We start from the raw sequence: 20,267 nt of genomic DNA, 5'->3' as shown, positions 1-20,267 counted from the left end.
GGCTCTGCACTAATTTGTCTTATAGACCTAGAGTCACCTTCACTCATCCTCCATCCGGTTTTCAGCAGCTCTCACCAGCTCTCTATCATCTGAAGGTGTTCAGTAGCACCTATGAACTGATGTCTGCAAACTACTCGCCAGTCTCTGCCCCTCCATCATATGCCAGACCATCCTTCCTGTGCTCTCTCACTCCCCTGTTTCTACCCTAACTGGATTGTCCTCACAGATCTAGCAGCTTTAATCTTATCCAGCCCTTAAAGGTCAGGTTACATTCCATGCCTTCAGTGAGGTACCTCCTGACCACAGTAACCCAACATCATTGGCGCTGATTATCTTCTCTACCATGACAGAGCACCTGGTCTTACAACCTTACAACACCCACACCTCAGTCCTCTAAGTAGATTCAGGATGTACTGAGGGCAGGTATTTCTTCTGTCACTCTGCTGAGTAACCGAAAGAAACATCAAGAGACTAACGGATAACTGTGCAGTATTATTGTCATTTTTCGCTATTTATTAGCTTTTTTTTTTTTTTGCCTCAAAATCACTTAATAATTTCCACAGCAGCAGGAACACTGTTGAAAAACACAGACTCTAAAAAGAAAGGTTCAAAAAAAGGAAAGTAAAGAGTCTTTCATCACAGGAGATAATTAAAAAGCTGCCATGAATAAATTCTTGTCAGATTTCCTGCATTGGTGTTTATAGACTAGATCTCAAAGTTCATTTTTAGATAAAGAAACTAATCTAAAGGAACTAGAAGATGGGAAGATCTTTTCTCTCTCAGAAAGGTCTTAACAGCAGCCTTAATGATCGGGAATTTAAAGCGAGGTCAATGAAAACACACCATCAGCATACCTTGATATGAAGTCCAGAGTAAAGATGACTGGGTTTTTCTTATTCCTTCTTTTCTGCAGATTCCTTTTTTCTAATTTCTTAGATCCAGAAGAAACACTCTAATGAACAATACAAAGAAAAACCCCTCTTAATGTGGAGGGGGATTACAAAGATATTATTGAAAAAAGTTACATAGGGAAATTGGACGTAGGTTAATGTTCCCTTTAAATCTTAGACTCCAGGTGTCTTTAGACATACAACTGTGGAAACCTAAATACTGGCAAAGGCATGGAAATCAACATACAGTCTCAAATACAGCTCTGCTCTAAGCTCTATAAGGTCAGAGGCTGTTAACACTCCATGTCAAAGACAATTTCTAACACATACCAGGCATTCTTAGGCATTTGGTAACTGAATGAATGAAGAATCGTGCATACATTTTACTTAGGCTGCAATTATTTTATGATACAAAATTTTAGTAAAATATATCCAGATTTTAGTGACATATATAGCATTTTCTTAATTTTTCTTATTTTTATAGTTGAAAACTTACCATGGGAAAAGTTCCATTTGCTATCATAGCGTTTTCTCTTCCCCTGTCGGTCACACCAATTGCTTACCAGTCATGATAGACGATGCTGGGACCTTGCATACCCTCATATGTTAGCCCCCTTTGGCCTATGTGGTTAATGATAATTTTTTCATTAATTCTCCCTTATTCCTAAAATATAGCTATTCTTGCTTGGCAATCATTTTAGAAAACAAAGGGGAGGGGGAAGGAAAAAAACAAAAAAAGGAAACACTCCTTTGTCGGAACCATCAAGTTCGTCAGACACCGCAGGTCCACAGCAGAACGGTGTATGTGACAGAGTCATGTAATTCAGAGAAAGCGACAAAGGCGTCAAGAGAAGAGGCTCCAGGATGGCTCCTCTGTCAGGTTTTAGTGAAACAGCAGCTGGGTCCTGGCAATAAAACACAGTGGAACCTGTTGATAAAATATGCTGACAAGTGCTTTCAATCTGTTCAAAGATATGGTCATTCAACAAGCATACGTTTCAAAGCACTTAAAGATGCTTAACAGGAGGATGTACTGCTCTGAAAGATTACATTTATGAGTCAACAGTCATAGCTCTATTAATGAATATTATCTTTCATTTAGGATTTAAGAAACGTAACCTGAGGAACATTATTTCCGTGTCTGTAAATTTTGCTAAAAACTTTTTTTTTTTAAATGACTTCTTCAGGCCTTTTTTAAGTAAAAGGTAAAAATTTCAGGAGCTTGATACCATTTGACTTGAATGTGAAGGTCTGGACATTTTAGGAGTTTTATTGTGAAAAATGACCAAAACAAAGGTACCTCCCAGAGCTAAAGACTGCGACACAAATATACTATGGAAGGAGCATGACTCAGCACCTAAGTCACAGGTTAGATGCTGAGATTTAACACTTAATTCTGATTTTTTTTTTCTGGGTGCTAGCTTTATTTCTTATCGGCAAACTATATAACATCACATTAATTATCCAGGTGAAAAGTAAAAATGGAGCAAATAAGTCAAAACAGAAAATAATTTCCCATTATATTTACTTTTTACATTAAAAATAGCTTAAACTTTACATTAGACATGTTGAATGTACTTACTATGTTCGAGTATCATGACAGCTCTCAAATACATGATGAAATTGCATACAAAGCATGTCAAAAAGTGGCTTTTTCTTTCTGCTATCCTGTTCAACCCACCCTGCAACAGCATCACCTGACCAAGTGCCACTGACAAGGAGGAAGCTGCCTTCTACTGTGTTGGTTCAAAAGCCCCCAAGTTGAAAAAATTAGTTTTAAACTGAGAAAAGATTTCGAACTTTCTACCTTTCATGGTCTAGTCAGAATGAAATGGCGATAAAAGAATTAAAGTCAGGGTCTCAACGAGACAGCTAACTCCCATGTTCACTGCAGCCACGACGTGGGAACAGCTTAAATGCCCACAGAAAGATGAATGGCTTTAAAAAAATGTGATAAATGCATACAATGTAATATTAATTAGTCTTAAAAAAAAAAAAAAAGAAAGAAAGAAATACCGCCATTTGTAACAACATGAATGGACCTGGAAGGCCTGCTGAATGAAACAGTCCACACAAGGAAAGACAAATACTGTGTGGTCTCACTATATGTGGAGTATGAAACTGTTAAACTCATAGAAGCAGAGAGGAGAATGGTGCCAGGGACTTGGGTTGGGGGGGGATGGGGAGGCGATGGTCAAAGGACACAGAGTTACAGTTACAGAAAGTAAATTGTGAAGGTCTACTTACTGTACAGCATGGTGCACAGCTACGATGCTGTTCTGTATACTTAAATTTTCTAAGAGGGTAGGTCTTATGTTGTATTCTTACCCCCCCCCCCCACACAAATAATAATAATGAAGGAAGTGGGAGGAAGCTTTGGGAGGCGATGGGTATGTCTACGACCTTGATGGTGGCGACAGTTTTATGGGTGTACACTTACTCCCAGGCTCATCAAGTTGTGTGTATTAAATATGTACAGCTCTTTACATGTCAGTCATACCTGAAGTTAATTAAGTGCTTTTGTTAAGAATGAACTGGTGATGATACCAGCAAAATACTTTTAGCAGAGAATATGCTAACACCATTAAAATGTTCATAACAATTTCTACAGATGAACGTGTACATCTCTGTCTCCTCAGTTTTCAGTTTCCCCATTTAAAAAGTGAAAAAGACAACAAGGTTAAAAAAAACCCTACTCATGAGCTAATTGCTGACAGTGACCATGGGTACTGTCATTCAGATGTCAGCAGAATGCCCCGAAACGTTAACTATTCTACTCCACTGCCACAACATTCATTTTTCCATAAAAACTGAAATGCAGCAGCATGATATTTATCATTAAGCTTCCTGGATGCAACAGTGGTATTCACAGCTCCTGCAAATGTCACTATTGGCTGCCGAGAACTGGAGCTGAGGAACCCATTTGTGGATCCAGGAATTATCCAGGGAGCATTTAACTATTTTAACGTTGTAAACTGACTTAATATACACTACTGTCGCTCCAGTGTGTATCACATGGAGACGTACAGAGTCAACCAGAGAGAGACTGCTAACTCCAGCTCCTGTCCTCTAGTGGACTGTAGATGGAAAGTGGTACGCTACCCTGAAGGAACAAAGGTTATAGAGAGTGAGTTTGGTTTCTTTGTTAAATCTTATCCTTTATTGTTCATTCACTTGAATAAATATATCTGTATGATACCAACTGCTGAGCCTAAAGCAGAAGCAGCCAGAATAAACGAGATGGAGCCACTTCAGGGAAGGAGCTCTCAGGGAAGCGCAGAGGCAGACATTTCAGTAAGCAAGCACAGTTTAACGAGCTAAACGCTGTAACTGAATCATCGTTTTGAGTGTATTGGAAATAGGGAGCATGGAGCTAGGCATTAGGAAATGAAGTAAAGCTTCACTGAAGATGGGGCTTTGTCACTCACAGAATCAGAATATTCAGGACCAATATGATAACGTCAGCAAAGGAAAGAAAATCCTACACAAGAGGAACAGTGTGTGAGAAGAGCCTGGTGCTGAGTTTTGACGCTGTTTTACTTCCCTTTGTGTTTGCTCAAAAGAGAACGAACAGAAGAAGCAACAGAGCCAAGAGACGGGAACCACAAGAGCTAAATTAAGTTTAGAAAGGGAGAAACTTAGGAAAGACTAAAGGGCACGTCTGAGGTTGCCTTGGGCTACTTCGTTCAGCAACCTGGCCTCGTGCAGAAATAGCGGGTGGACAGGTGGGGAGACGGCTTATGACAGAGACAGAATAATTAAGGCACAAAGTCCAACAGAACGAGCTGATCCACAGACTTTCCCCTGATTTGTAGATGCTTCAAGCTGAGCGGTTCTGCAAAACACTTGGTAAATAACAAAGACTCCAGAAATACAAAAGGATATTCATAGAATACGAATCTCAAATATCAAATTGTAGAAAAGACTATAAGGAACATCCGTGGATCTCTCAAACATGCATACTCTAAAATTACATAACTCCAGTGTAATTATTTCTGATGGAAACTGAATTCTCTTGGTCCCACTTTGACATTTTGAACATTTTTAGATTTTCACCAAGACCCTAGTGATTTAGTGACAAAAGCCCTAATTCTACAGAACACACAGCCTCAATTCTCGGCTGTATCCCGGAGCTGCCTTGCGTCACCTGTCTAACCTCCAGGGTCTGAGATCAACCACGTGTAAGCTGGGGGCAAACCTCAGTGCAGCCTCCTACTGCAGCTCAAGATGGGCCGCTGGAGTTCAATAAATATTGATTGATGGTAATAGAGACAGCATCACTCCTTTTAGAGATGTTGTCACTCTGCCTGCAGGAAATCACTGAGTGTCTGTGCTATTCAGGACAGTTTCCATGGCAGCAGAAATTAAACCCCAGCAAAGTGGAAGCTGCACAAAATTCATGGGCCAACATCACTCAGAACCTTGCATCACCCATGGCTTTTCGTACTGTCTGGGTGCAGACGACAGACTGAGAATTGTCAATACGCCGGCACTGTTAGCAGTAAAGTTCTGGTGGCCGTGCCCTGGCTCTCGGGGGATTATAATCTTTCAAAGCTAAGTTATGCATTCTTGGAGTGGTGGAAAGTGAGACACGCAGTCCCTTCTCAGGTTTTTGCCTCAGTCCAAGGGGGAGAAGGTTTCTGGACTTGCTGAGGCTGTACTGGAGAGAGCACGTCCAGACTCTCCCTACACTGGCTCGCAGCTTCCCGGGTTAGAGCAGCCAAGCTTTTGGGCAGAATTTGACATATTCATTGGGCTACATTATTCACAGTTGCATACCACTCTCTTAAAGGCATCTCTCCCTCAGTTTCTTCCTGAACTTTGCCTCTACCATCACGGACACTGCGCTGGTACCACGTGGTGCCCTCCTCACTCCTGGAATTGGTGGCCCTGAATCAGCTCTGAAGAGGCCCAGTTTCCTCTCTTCTCTTCACATCCTCCTAAGAATGTGAGGACTAAGACAAATCTACTCCAAGTTTCACTTCATCTTTAAATCTGAACCAAGACTTTTTTCACTCAGCTTTTGCCAATACTTTCCACCTGTATATGAACTTACATTAATAAAACAAGCAGTTCATGATTCTTGTGCGTGTACATTACAGAAGTCCAGAGTGGAAGGGGAGAGTGTAATGGCTATGATTTTAGCATTCTAAAATTAACATTATCGATCCAATATCTGACAGTAGTAACAGCAGCTAACACGCCAGGTATCCCTTTCAGGGTTTTACACGTGCTACCTGATCCACTCCTCTGAACAATTGCTAGTATCATATCCATCCCATATACACGGACAGGGAGGCACAGAAAAGTCCCGTAACCTGTCCAAGATCCACAACAAGTAAGTGTTTGAGTCAGGAGTACAGATGCAGGCAGGACTCAGGAGGTCTGAGTTTTCAAACACGATACGACTGTGCGCTCTTTGAAAGCTCCCTCATGAGTAAACTCAAATATACCACGATGGTGAAACTGATTTTAAAAATCGGAGTATATGCCAACATTTCAAACTTGCGAACTGCTACAGTCAGGCAAGTGGAAAGGCTGAGTAAAGACCTTACAATAAAGGTTGAAGACATTTGAAAAAATACCCCTAAGAAGCATGCAGGAGTCTGGGGAGGATTAAAAAGGTGAGCGCTGTACTTTCAAATGCTGTTTACCTTTGAAAAAGTAATGGGTTTCATGAAGGTTCTCTGAACCTTTGGGGTGATGTTATGAAATAAGCTTGAAACTTCTGCCACAGTTTCTTGCTTTCGTAAATTATTAAAATAATGTACCTCAATAGTAACATCCACAGTTGGTTTACTAGAGAAGACATTTTCACCCCTAAAATCCATTGTAATTAGCATATGGAGACATGTGAATTCTACATTTCTGGGGAACATTAACAGGTATAACAACATTTCAAAACCTTAAAATTCTCTTTGACCCAGGAATCCCACTTCTGAGTGTCTACCCTAAGGAAACAGAGATGTGTAAATTATTTAAATACAAAAGTGAGTATCGTGCCGGTCATATCCAAAATACTGAATAATTGGAAACTAGAGAAATCTCCAACAAGAGGAACGTGGTGAAAACAATCTAGGTATTGCATACATGTAATAGAAGACCCTGCAACCGTTAAACCAAGACTGGAAAGAATGTTCAATAACATCACACACTTAGGTTTAAAAAATGCAGACAAAACACAGTGCATACAACATGATCTCAACTTTTAAAACGCCAATTTGTTTAAAAATAAGAAACACATAAAACAAAAAGTCAGTAATACTCTAGGTTGAGTCTTACGAGATATTTTTATTCTTCCCTAATGTTTATCTCAATTCTATAAACTGTCTTCAAGAACACTTATTTTCCTTGACGTAAATAAAAATGAATATAATTTGGGAATGAGTTGCCTTTAAACATAATATTACAATATATTTCAAAGCGAAAAAAAAAAGCAATTGCAAAATTGGTCATATCCTGTTTGCTATTGTAGGCTATTCATAAACTGATATAAACTGAAAGTACTGTGCATTAAAATTGTGTGAGTTGTTATGGAAACGCTTAAAAAAAAATAAGGCAAGAGTAATAGCCAATAGCAGCCAACAGACAAAGACTTTCAGTCAATAATAATCTTGAAATATTCTGCAGCAGAAGTCAATTCACTGAATAATAGTCTTTAAAAGTGGAGGGATACACCCTGGACTAAAACTCAACCTTTAGGAAAAGAAAAGAACAAGAGAGAAAAAAGAAAGGAGACGCTGATATGGAAAAGGGTAACGATATTCTCTTCCTTCTAACCTGTGAGGCAATGTTATTGATTATCACGAATAAGGATGTCATAAAACTTCCCTTAATTCTACCCATTGAATCAAATGAGTTGTTTTTTTTTTTCCCAAAAGTTGCATCTGCAAAAAATATCCTCTGTGAATAAATACAAGGGACATTGAGTATTAATAGGTAAAATTTCCATTTTCAGTAATCTGGAGTGCAGAAGTCCACACGTCACCTTTTACTTACATACATATGTATAAGCAATGCTAGAGAAATGTTTGTAAATAAGTCTTTTTTAATGCATTTGTGAGCTGAAAAAAAGTAATGAACTTAAACTAAAAGCAAGTCTATAATAATGGTGGGGACACAAAATTAAGTGGAAGAGTAGAGTCATGCCCACTTGAAGCCATTTGTTGAACCAGAGAAAGTCACTTTTAGTTTTCTTCTCGTCTGTGGGTCTTGAAAGTATAGGAGACAAAACAGAGACAGCCTCTGCTTTAACAGACACACCTCTTCCCTACTGGCTCCCCTCCCCCACAAAGCCAGCAGCACACAGGGGTGTGTGCAAGCCTGCAGGGGAGGCGGGAGGAATGCAACCCCCGCCCCAACCAGGGAAACGCAAGTCTGGGTGTTGATCACAGAGTGAAAACATCTTCCCTGACATTCAAGTCTTCATTAGGGCTCAAATGGTTTTGCAGCCAAACTTCAAATTTATTTGGATTTTTTAAAAAATCTCAGGCCAGGAATTAAGTTAAAGTGGCCTCCAAGGACATACAAGGTTCCAATCTAGTGACACTGCTCACTCTGGGAAATGTGGACTGGAGAGAGAATTCCTAGATGCGATCCCTTTGTACTATTTGAATTTTGAAACATCTGTATTATAACATAAAAATTAAGCAGTCATAGACTGAGAATGTCTCTATGTTCCTGGTTAAGGATTGCTCATAGAATATTCCCAGAATCTGTGGATTTGTAAAGATTGATTCTTTAGAAAATATCACACAAACTAGAGTATAAAATAAAGATGTTCTATAAACTAAATGCTCCCTATTTTGTTAAATAATCAGACAACACCTCTCCTGAGGACCTCACCTATTATTCTGAACCTGTGTGGCTGTTTTATAATATATAGTGATATGACCATTTATTTCTCATGTTATTTTTAACTTCTTTGGTCTGAAAGATACCTTGGAATCAGAACTGCCTCTAAAAATTAGAAATGAAAGACCTAACACTTCAGTGGCCCATGCATTTGTTTTCTTGTTTTTAAAGAGCTTATTAGTTTCAGAAACAAAGCAAAGGAAAACAAAGAAACCTAAGGATGGAAAAGAAACATTCAGGCACAAAAGTGCTTAAGATTTCTGCTTGCCAGAAGGATGTTGATACCATTGCTCCAACTTTAAAATAAAATCCAACAAAGGATGCCTTATAATAATGAACTTAATTTCAAGCTAACTGTAATGGCTTTACACATGTGTGCGCGCGCACACACACAAATACATTTGATTCACAGAAAGTGCCAGAATATGTGTAAGACAGAGGAGAACACTTGGGACTCTACACATACTGAGTGAGGGGTCTTGGGGGAGTCAGGACATATGAAGCAAAGGATCTAAAAACCAGAACTCCTGAGCAAAAAGCTGGTTGCACATTTCTAATGCGAATTTATCCATCCTCACCGTGGGGAAGAGAGTTCAGGTTGCTATCTGGAATTGAAAGGCACGTGCAGTTATCAGAGAGACTCAGAAACACTTTCCTGGTGGACACTGGCTCAGAAAGTGGCCACGTGTGATGGCCCAGCTCCAGGGACAGTCCCCGCCCCACATCCGAGCTGGAAACGAACTACGTGGACAGAAGCAGGGAGAAGAGGCCTGCTCACAGAGAACACGTGCATATTAACTGAAATAGGATCCTCTTCAAATTGTACTCTTGTCAATTACCATATTTCTCGAAGCAAAACTGAAAACTAGGCGTAAGCAGAAAAAGACAGTTAACACTAATGGGATGCTTACTGCTTACCAGCTACTATACTGGACACGTTTATTGTGTTATCACCTTAATTTAATAACACACTTATGTCAGATTTGTACTCTTATTCCCATTTTGTATTCGAGGCAAAATGAGATACAGTAAACTGCTTAGGATTTTTTTAAAGCTATAAATAGAAATGTGGAGTTTTGGTGCATTTGTCTTCGACTGTACATGAAGAGCACTGCACCAAACCCGAGCCCCACCACTCACCGCACACACCGCGGTCCGAGCCTACGTGTGATCAGTTACATCCTATCCTCCAACAAGGCTGTGTTCTTAGTTCCCACTTTCACAGAGAAGAAAAACAATGCTTAAGAGATTAAGTGATAACCAATGGCACAGAATTTCAACAGCTGCAGCCAGGAAGGAAATCCGTACCCGTGCAACTTCAAACTCTAAGTATTCATCACTGCCCTCTCCTTCCTCTGTATTTACAATTCTTGCCTGGAAACTTCTACTCGCTCTGGGACTTGCCGGATTATTAGCACTGACCCCTTGACGTTCTGGGCTAACTAAACAGAATTATAAAATCTACGACATCGCATTGACCTCAGGATTTTAGCACCATGATAGGACTTAGAACAGCCTGTCTGATAATAATTCCGGGGACCAACCTGTAGTTTAAGACAGTTAGGGATTATTGCCTGTTGTCATAAGGGAGGACACTCTTAGAAAAACCTGGAATCCCTCTCTCCAAAGAATCATATAGAGTTAATTAAAGAATTTGGGCATCGGGTAAGGAAGTGAGAGTGTAGGCAGTTTTATTAAGCAATGTTTGTTTCAAAGTAAAGCAGATCTGTGTGTAAGGAGGCTAATACCAGTCCTGGGCTGCAAAGTAGATTCAGGGCTGTTTCCTTGGGAGATACAGTGTTAAGATAAACACAGAATGCTGTGCCTGGAAATCCCTTCTCTGGAATCTGCAACACTGCTTCTATGCATGGGAGACTCAGCTGATTCACAGAAAAGTAGGCTGTTCCATTCTTAGTGAAATAGTATCAAACAGCAAAGTGTCTCAGGGTCTACAGTTTTACTTTTCACAAAACTAAGTCCTTTCCTTCTGCTAAAACACAAACGAAGTTTTTACAGGTTTACAGGGTTGAGTGTGCAACTTCTCAAGCCTAATGCAAAAAATGCATGTCTATCAAGACTCCATAAGTCTCAGCTCTTCTCCCCAGCACCTTACTGGCTTAACACCATTCCCATGGCCCCAGTGGCTGAGGTCCCATGAGCAGCAAGGAGCCACGCTGAAGGTGCCAGGCAGGGCAGAGGAGCTAGGGCAGGAGAGAGTCCCTGGGGATGACGCTGAAGGAGGCGGGAGGCTCCCTGCAAGGTGGGCGTGTGTGGACTGGGAATGGATCCTGTGTAGCTTCAGGTAAGCGAACAAGGCAGAAAATACTGAAAAAGGATAAAATTTTCCACACTCAAAAGCAGAAAAACTGACAGGGAAAGTAACAGGAGTCCAGCAGTCTCTGGGAGGGAAAATGAGAGTAAGGGCGGCGATGGCTCGTGCCTCGGACCACCTTTCAGCAGCGTTTCAGCAAGAGTTTAAGAGGTAGGATGTTGGAGAAAGAGACTCAGACACAGAAAACAAACTAATGGTTACGGAAGGGGAAGGGATGGGGAGGGATAAACAAGGAATTTGGGATTAACAGATACACGCTATTATATATAAAATAGATCAACAACAAGGTCCTACTGTACAGCCCAAGGAACGACACTCAGTATCGCATAACAACCTATAATGGAAAAGCAGCTGAATATATATATATATATATATATGTTTGTGTATAACTGAATCACTTGGCTGTATACCTGAAACATTGTAAATCAACTACACTTCAGTTAAAAAATTTTTTTGGAAGAAGTAAGATGGGCAGGGAGGGTATAGCTCAATGGTGGAGTGTGTGCCTAGCATGCACAAGGTCCTGGGTTCAGTCCCCTGGACTTCCATTAAAAAAATAAATAAATAAACCTAATTACCTACCCCCTCCAAAAATAAAAGTTAAAAAAATTTTTTTAAAACGAAGACGTTGGAGATGTAACCAAAGGCAACAGTTTTATGTAAGAGAAGAGAAAGCTAAAGTAACGAAATTTAGTTATTAGAGAAGATTACAGCACTCATCATTTCCTCAGTTACAAATGGAAACTCAAGAGTTGTGCCCTGGAATGGCAGATACTGCTAGATGACTCTTAGCGCTGGCTCTCCACTCACCCCTTCTCACCTGTAATAGAGCCTTCGATTCCAGCTGGGCACGTGGCTGTATTAATAAATACTACATTTCCCACCCTCCCTTGAAGCTAGATGTGTTCATGGGCTAATACATGGACAATAAGAGGCAAGCAGAGGTGGAGTGTAGAGTTCTAGAAAATGCCCCTGATTACCATTTTTTCCCTAATTCTTTTGCAAGTGATGGCTGGAACCTGAGCTACATCCTGGACCACGAGGTAGAAGCCACATGCCAAGGAAGGCAGGTCAGCAACCTAGACAGGGCCCTGATGATTTCATGAAGCCATCATATCAGAGCTAGACTGCCAACCTCCAACATCACTCATGAGAGAAGTAAGCATCTGACTTAACCCACTGTCATCTGTGGCTCTCAGTCGCTCACTACCACACACAATCCTAGATGACACATTTGTCCTTCGCTTCAACAGCAAAGTCCTAGGGCTGGACAATGGCTGTGCTGTATCGTGCCCCCAACTAATGTGAAATGCCACAAAACTGTATCACTTACAGAGGCAAGTTGAGATTAAAACATAATAAATAATATTCTTGGGCAAAAACATGTCACTGTATTTGAAACACATAAAGATTGAATAAAACTCTTACCAGGCTGATTTTTTAAACTGGAGGCCACGAAGCATAGTGCTCAAGAGTTCACAGTCTGGAAACTGAATCCTCTCTCTGCCGCTCACTGTGTAAATGTGGCCAAATTACTCTGCTTCTCTTTGCCTCAGTTTCCACATCTGTTAAAATGAGAAGCATTATAGAACCCATTCTCCAAGGCTGCTGTGGAGAGCAAACGAGTTAGTATTTGTGCAGTGCTCAGACTACTGCCTGGCAAATAGTAAACTGTATCAACCAGCCTACCTAACTGAAAACCATTCCATTTCCATCAACAGCTACATTTAAGGTCGGATAACAGAATGCACTTGTTGAGGGGGACACAGAGTAGGAGACAGCACTGAATGTTACTGCAGAAAGTAGCAGAAAGAGAATTTATCACCCACGAGCCCTCCTTCCCCCGGATCATTCTAAATGTGTAGGAGAACTGGCATAATTCAGTGTTAGGGTTTGCAAATGTCACTACAACTGTCAATGAAATGGAAAACTCTGTAATATATTTAAAGAAATAACCTGAAGTATCTTTTCTTCCCCCATGAATTTAGTTGCCTCCCAATGCTGACTGCTCTAGTTAAATAATGAATAACTCTTAGTAAACTATCTGATAGAATTTTTCCATCTATTTTTTTGATATACAATTGGGTCATAAAATAAGTCTGGAAGTAACAGACTAAATTTTTTACAAAGGTCATCATGCATTATTTTTTAATTTCCTGCAAGAGGAAAAATTACAATCTTCTATGAATTTTTCACAGAAAGTTCAGAATGTTACAGATATGGAAACTTTTAAACGGTCCTTGTAGACTGTAGACTTCTGTATAAACCAAACAGAGACATGAGAACCTCTCTTCAGTAACATGAACAGGTTCAAACACTGTAACTGTCAGAACCACAGTCAAGGATGCTCCTTGTCCTTCATCTTCCCTTATTGTCAGGTTTTGGTTTTTTCCTTGATATGTTATCTCAGTCTTTACACGGAGTGAAAGTATGCCAGCCAGTTCAAATCTCTGTCACCACTCAGTATACGGAAGATAAATTTATAAAGAGTGAGCTTGGAAGGTCTGGCTGGGAAAATACAAAAGCTCAAGGAGGAATCACGCAGATGAGCAGCTGGCCTTCCTTCTCATAGAATCGCAGTTCATAAACTTCTCTCTATGAGGCTTTTGCACCACACTGGGAGGCTCCCAAATATAACTCCATTACAGAACCATCTGAAGAAGCTAAAAAACATCCACAGAAGAAAATGTATGATGTTCAGTATTTGTCAAAACATTTCACCTCTGCGGCCACTGACCCCGTAGTGACAGGACTAAGATGGTTGACATCAGAAACACAGCTCGTGCTCACTGGAGAAAACTGAAGGGGAATTTTGAAGTAAATCTTTAAGAGTGGAAGACATATTTTTAAAAGTATTTTTTGGATATTTAAAATATACTAAAATAATTTCCCACCATTAGCTGCCTTAAGAAATCTAAGGTTTTGGTTTTCTTTTTCCTTAGTCCACAGGTCTTCACAGTCAACAACGTTTATTATGACCCCCTTGTACTTGGAACTTAACTGGGCATCTTGTATTTTATTTTTGCTCAGAGATTTATTCTGCCAAATTCTGCCCATTCCAAGTCTACAAACACAGACTGGGCAGGCGAGATTACTGGAAAGATTTAATACTGTGCTGGTTACCTTAGTAATGAATATAGGGACAATTACCTGAGGGAGTTTGTTTAAAAATCAATATAGAAATGACCAGAGCGTACCTAAAATTATTTTTTCTCCCTGTTTGTTTTGAAATTTTCATTGGGTGAGATTTTATTTTTAAACTCTGCTTCCATCTGTTCTAGTCAGAGTTCTGCTTAAGTTACTTTGGTAACTGAAGGATCCCAGAATCTCGCAGACTCAACACCCGGGCTGAAGAAGCAAGTTTGAAAATGGACCCAGAGCAGTGGAAGTCCAGTAACTGAAACTGCAGTTGAGATCATGTCATCAGATGAGGCTGGTGCAAATGCCACTTCCTCTACCACTGGCAGGGCCGCTACTAAGGACACTTGGAGGCGCGGCTTCATAATGGGCGAGGCCATGCCTGCGTGGGGGCCAAGGGCACACGGGAACTCTCGCGCCGTCTCCTCTACACTGCTGGAAAGCCATTACCACTCTGAAAAGTAAAGTTATTAGAAAAAGAACAAAGTATGGAAAGGGAAGAAGAGTTTAACCGTAGGTGGAGAAACCGGCAGACATCATCCTAAACAAAGTGATCAAGTTACTTTTTAAAACTTTTTTACTGAGATACAGTTATATTAGTTTCAGGTGTACAACATAACAATTTGAAATACGTCTATATTGGAAAATGATCCCCACACTAAGTCTAGTGAACATCTATCACCACAAATAGTTATAATGTTTTTTCTTATGATGAGAACTTCTAAGATCTACTCTCTCAGCAACTTTCAAATATGCACAAGTATTATTAACTATAGTCACCATGCTGAACATTTTGCCCCCAGGACTGACATTTATAAATTATAAATATTTTTATCTTTTGACCACCTTCACCCATTTTGCTTACCATAACCCCTCTACCCCTGCCTCTGGCAATCACCAATCTGTTCTCTGTATCTATGAGTTCTGTTTGGTTTGGTTTCTTTTTTTGTTTAAGATTCCACATATCAGTGAGATCATATGGTACTTGTCTTTTCTCTTTTGTACTTATTTCATTTTGCATAATGCCCTCAGTGTTCAACCAGGTTGTCACAAATGGCAATAGTTTCCTTCTTTTTGTGGCCACTGTGTGTGTACACCACATCTTCATTTGTTCATCCATCGGTGGGCACTCAGGTTTGTTTCCAAGTCTCGACTATTGTCAATAATGCTGCAGTGAATGTGGGGGTGCAGTCATCTTTTCCAGTGTTTTTATTTCCTTCACATAAATACACAGAAAAGGAGTTGCTGGGTAACATAGGAGGTCTAGTTTTAATTCGTTGAGGAGCCTCCCCACTGTTCTCTGTAATGGCTGTGCCAGTTCACAGTCCTACCAATAGTGCACAAGGGGTCACTTTTCTCACATCCTGGCTAATACTTATTTCTTGATAATAGTCATTCTAACAGGTGTGAAGTGATATCTCATTGTGGTTTTGACTTGCATTTCCCTGCGGATTAGTGATGGTGAGCACCTTTTCATGTACCTGCTGGCCATCTGTGAGTTCTTTGGAAAAGTATCTATTCAGATTCTCTGCTAATTTTTTTAATCAGATTTTTTGGGGGTTTTCTGCTGTTGAGCTGTATGGGTTCTTTACATATTTTGGGTATTAGGCCCTTTTCAGATATATGATTCGCAAATATTTTCTCCCATTTGGTACGTTGCTTTTTCATTTTGCTGATGGTTTTCAAGGTTTGATGTAGTCTCACTTATTCATTTTCGCTTTTGTTGCCTTTGCTTTTGGTGTCAATTCAAAAAAAAAAAAAAATCATTGCGAAGACCCATGTCAAGGTGCTTATCACACCTATGCTTTCTTCTAGTTTTATAGTTTCAGGTCTTTATGTTTAAGTCTTTGCTTCATTTTGAGTTGACTTTTTGTGCATGGTGTAAGACAGTGGTCGAGTTTCATTCTTTTGTGTGTTGCTGTCTAGCTTTCCCAGCACCATTTACTGAAGAGACTGTTCTTTCCACACTGTACATAGTGGATATCTGTTTTGCTTGATCAGTCTCACTTTGCTTTTCCTCTGATAACAAAGGACTTTTTTTTAAATCTGGAAATGCTCTTCTTCCACAAGGCAGGAATGTTAATCACATGCTGGTTTCCATGCCTTCTACAACCAGGCTGGGTCATCTGAGTGTCTCCAGAACCTTGAGATGAACTGATGGCCACACCCAGAACATAAGTCCTTTTATCAGGTACAAGCAGAATCTTGGAGAGAAGGAAGCTTTCCGAGATCATGGGTTGCCAGGAATCACATGGGCCAGGCAGTGCTTATGGGCTCATAATTTAGCTCACAATCTGAGATTTAGACACATAAGCTCAGTTCACAGGTGAGAAGATGAGGACTCAGAGACCAACAGCTTCCTCAAGTTCAATCAGGAAGTAAGCAGAACCGTGGGAGCTTTCAGAAGATAACATTAACTTCTAATTATTAAGAAAAATGACACAAGATTCTTTTTTTTTGATTGAAGTATAGTTGACTTATAATATTATATTGGTTTCAGGGGTACAGCACAGTGACTTGATATTTTTATAGATAACATATAAACAAAATTCTTTTTTTTTCACTCCTTTAACCCACAGCTCAACTTCCAAAGATCTTACGCTTAATGCCTTATCATAGAAAAAATAAAGCATCAGCTATTTCCCAGGCATTTGATCTTACTCAGACTCACTTTTCTAGAGTCTAGGAAAAACTTGTGAGAAGAGAATAAAATAACCCCCAATTATCACGTATAATTTTGAGTAAGCTCAAGAATGCATGCCTTGGATTTAAAGAGTGCCTCTGTGTCAAGCACAGTGTCTCACACTTTCCGAAGGAAAGCAGATGTCTTCCTTTCGAGCCTGTGGGAGATCTTCCTTGCACAGTCCTGTTACTACTGCCACGCGCGCTGTCACAGCGCATGTCAGCGGCAGAGCAGCCACCTAAGCAGCACCTGCCCGTGAATGTGAGCAACAAGACTAGAAAATCCCTCTCCCGCTTTTGCCTTGATTTATTCTGCCAACCGGTTCTGTGTCCACACTCCAGGCCGGGCTGATACGTGAAAACGCACAACTTATGCAGCACACGTCAGGGGTACACCAGCCCCCAGATAAGCCGAGAATTCAGATTCTTTGCCCAGGCCAACAATGTTAGCCATGAAAACAAAGCTGTCTCCAGCAGCCCACCTGTTATTAAAATGTATGTGACAGACTCGCGCTGATCTGCCACCTGTCAGTGAATCATTTGGCAGGAAATTTTCTCCAACGTTATAATGTAATTTTCATGTACGCCCACAACACCTATGGTAAAAGCAAAACAAAGATCTGTATTAAGAACTAATATGTGCCAGAAATAGTCATTAAAAATGTTCCATTGGATTTAATCCTGCCAGATATCCTATAAATTCCCTCCCTTTTCAAATAAACTATTCAGAGAGGTTAATAAGCTGACCAAGGTCACAAACTAGCAAGGGAAAGGGGTGGGAATCAGACCCAAGCCTTACAACCCAGGGCAAAACTCTCTGTGCTCCCACTACTTCTTAGAGGTTTAGATGTACGCCCTAACGCATCTTTGTTGTTACTGTTGTTTTTGCACAAAAGAAGTTTAAAAAATACGCAGGTTCTATAGGACTACAAAATTTACAGGCACACTAAACACATTAGACCTTACACCTTCTTCACCTCCAGTTAATTCCATGCACTAGTATCTTACACACTGGCCCGATTGGTGGCTGCCCGATCTCTGAGCCCTCCTGGGAGCCCGGTGACAAAGAACACACTGAGTTACAGAATAGGTCATTCAGTGTTTGGAAATTCTCAGACATAAGAAAGTTTCTAAAATTTACATTGAGCAGAAAGGTCCCTGTGTTAAACATCTCTCTCTCCTAGTCTCAAGTCAGACTGAATAGAGTTATTTATTTCCCATCACGACACTTTCAGAATCAGAAGACAGTGCTGATTCCTCCCAAAGTCTGCCTCTGGGTGGGATCAACACTGCATCTTTAAATGGCTCCCCCACCCCCTGACACAGTTTCCAGTCCCACTTCTCTGGTACCCATAAAAGAACATAATATGCCAGCTGTGGACTGACTAATACAACAGGGTAAGGGAGGAAATTTCTCACAAATTGTTCTAGACACTATATTTCTGTTTATATAGGCTAAAATTAAATGTTATTTTTCTACATGTCAATCATGCCACATTGTTGACTCATAATGACTTTAGACTCAATTAAAACACTTGATCTCATATAAATAGCTAATAAGTCAAAGTGGTACATGACAATTAATATTTAAACTAAGATTTAGGAGTTAATTATCTATATATTGTTAGTTTCAGGATTAACTGAGCAGTTTTTAAAGATTATAATTCTTTAAAATCATAATCCTTAATAATAACTAAGAGATATCTGTTAATATGTCTACAATTTCTCAGGCATTACAGGTCTTATTGAATGAATGCTTACAACTGCCCCATGAACTAGATATTATTATTCCCTTTTTACATACACGGAAAGCTAGAGTCAGCCAGATTAAAGTCCCACAAAGCAGGACATGTTGCAATGAGGTTTAAATTCAGGTGTGTTTGATTCTAAAATCTCAGTTCTTTCCAGTAATGGACCGCTTTATGTCACTCTACAAATGTGACACGTTGTCTTCTGTAATCCTTTAATGATGAAAACGCAAAACCATAAAATCTGAATAAAATGCAAGTAAAGACCCCCTACAAGGCTTAAAAAAAGTAGAAATCAAAATCTTCACAGGATGGAGAAGTGAAACATCTATGAACCCACTTAGCGTCGTTACTTCATCCAGCTTCGTATTTCTTACCTGCAAGGATATCACAAGTCTTGGCCAAATGCTTTACAGACTCTCACCTCTCTCTGCTTCTGTCGTAGCTCTATGAAACCATTAACCTTACTAAAAGAGTAAGTGTCAGCAGGTGTTATTCTGATTTATTTTAATAAATTCATGTTGTAGTCTAATTATTGTTATTTCCATGTTTAAATATTTAGAAACATGTATTTAATAACCTGCTCTAAAACTTTGCTATCTCAATATTAAGAACACTGTTTATATCTCCAGAATGCAATTATTTCTTTCCCGCCCTCTTTCCTTCCTTCCTTACATAAAAGTCACATTAAGTACCTGCTGTATACTAGACAGTATGCTTGGTGCTGGAAAAACATACACAGAAACAAATCAGGGTTTAACATATTAGTGCAAGAAAGACATGTTAACACGTCAGTATAGCAAATTAGCATTCACTGTAATAAAAATACGTACAAAGCATTGTGGCAACACAAGAGAAGAAGTGCATAATGTGGTATGGGGCCGATGACATTTACATTTAAGCAAGTCTTTGAAAATAAGGAAATGCTCTCCAGGTGGACACACCAGGGGAAGGACAACTCAGACAGAGGCAACAACAAATGGAAGATAACAGAAGCCACAATCAGTGGGCCGTCAGCTGAAGACGAGACATCACAGCCAATGACATATTTTGAAGGATCTTGTGATGCGTGGTAAATATCTGGTACTTTATCATGGGACATAAGAAGCCATTGGAAGATTTTAATAGATCATATTTATCTTCTGGAAAGATAACTCTGGTAGCCATGTGGAGGACAGATTGGAGGGAGGTGAATCTAGAGTTAAGAGGGCCAATTACAAGGTTATTGTACTAGATCAGGTGAGAAATAATAACAATCTAGTTTAAGAAACTGGCAGGGAGACTTGTAAACCTTTGTGCCATGGGTGTCATGGTTAAGAGAATGGGCCCAGGAGCAAACTTACTAGCCACACAACCTTGGATAAACTAACATTTTTCTGTCTCACTGTGCTCATCTGGAAATGGAGTTAATAGTGATACAATGCATATTACGCCAGATAGTTCTCAAAAGAGATCTTAACCATCTATATTATTAATACTATTATTAGGAAGAAGAATCAGTTTTGAGGCTCAGATGCAAGACGATGAACTCACATACTGAATTTGAAATTTACGGAATATTCTCCCTGGGGCTCCCGAGAATTCTGGATACACTGGAGTCTCAAGAAGACACAGCGTTATGTA

At 39.9% G+C, this 20,267-nt stretch overlaps 1 protein-coding gene across 20 annotated transcripts in view; it reads right to left on the bottom strand.

Annotated features, from left to right (window-relative positions):
* METTL4 (methyltransferase like 4) overlaps positions 1–20,267 on the bottom strand; it is a 426,540-nt gene that overhangs the window by 26,628 nt on the left and 379,645 nt on the right. For 10 of the 20 annotated variants that reach the window (XR_004314950.1, XR_004314948.1, XR_004314949.1 and 7 more), the window contains 3 exons: positions 17,379–17,492; positions 12,505–12,641; positions 855–1,795 (listed from right to left, as the gene is read on the bottom strand). The gene's annotated coding sequence lies outside the window, so the exon portion shown is untranslated. The remainder of the gene's footprint in view (positions 1–854; positions 1,796–12,504; positions 12,642–17,378; positions 17,493–20,267) is intronic. The other 10 variants (XR_004314954.1, XR_004314952.1, XR_004314961.1 and 7 more) reach the window with 4 other exon arrangements.

Source organism: Camelus ferus, chromosome 24, assembly GCF_009834535.1.
Source record: "Camelus ferus isolate YT-003-E chromosome 24, BCGSAC_Cfer_1.0, whole genome shotgun sequence".
Lineage (NCBI taxonomy): Eukaryota > Metazoa > Chordata > Mammalia > Artiodactyla > Camelidae > Camelus > Camelus ferus.
Note: the sequence above shows the minus strand (reverse complement) of the source record. Positions and strands in the feature narration are given on the sequence as shown.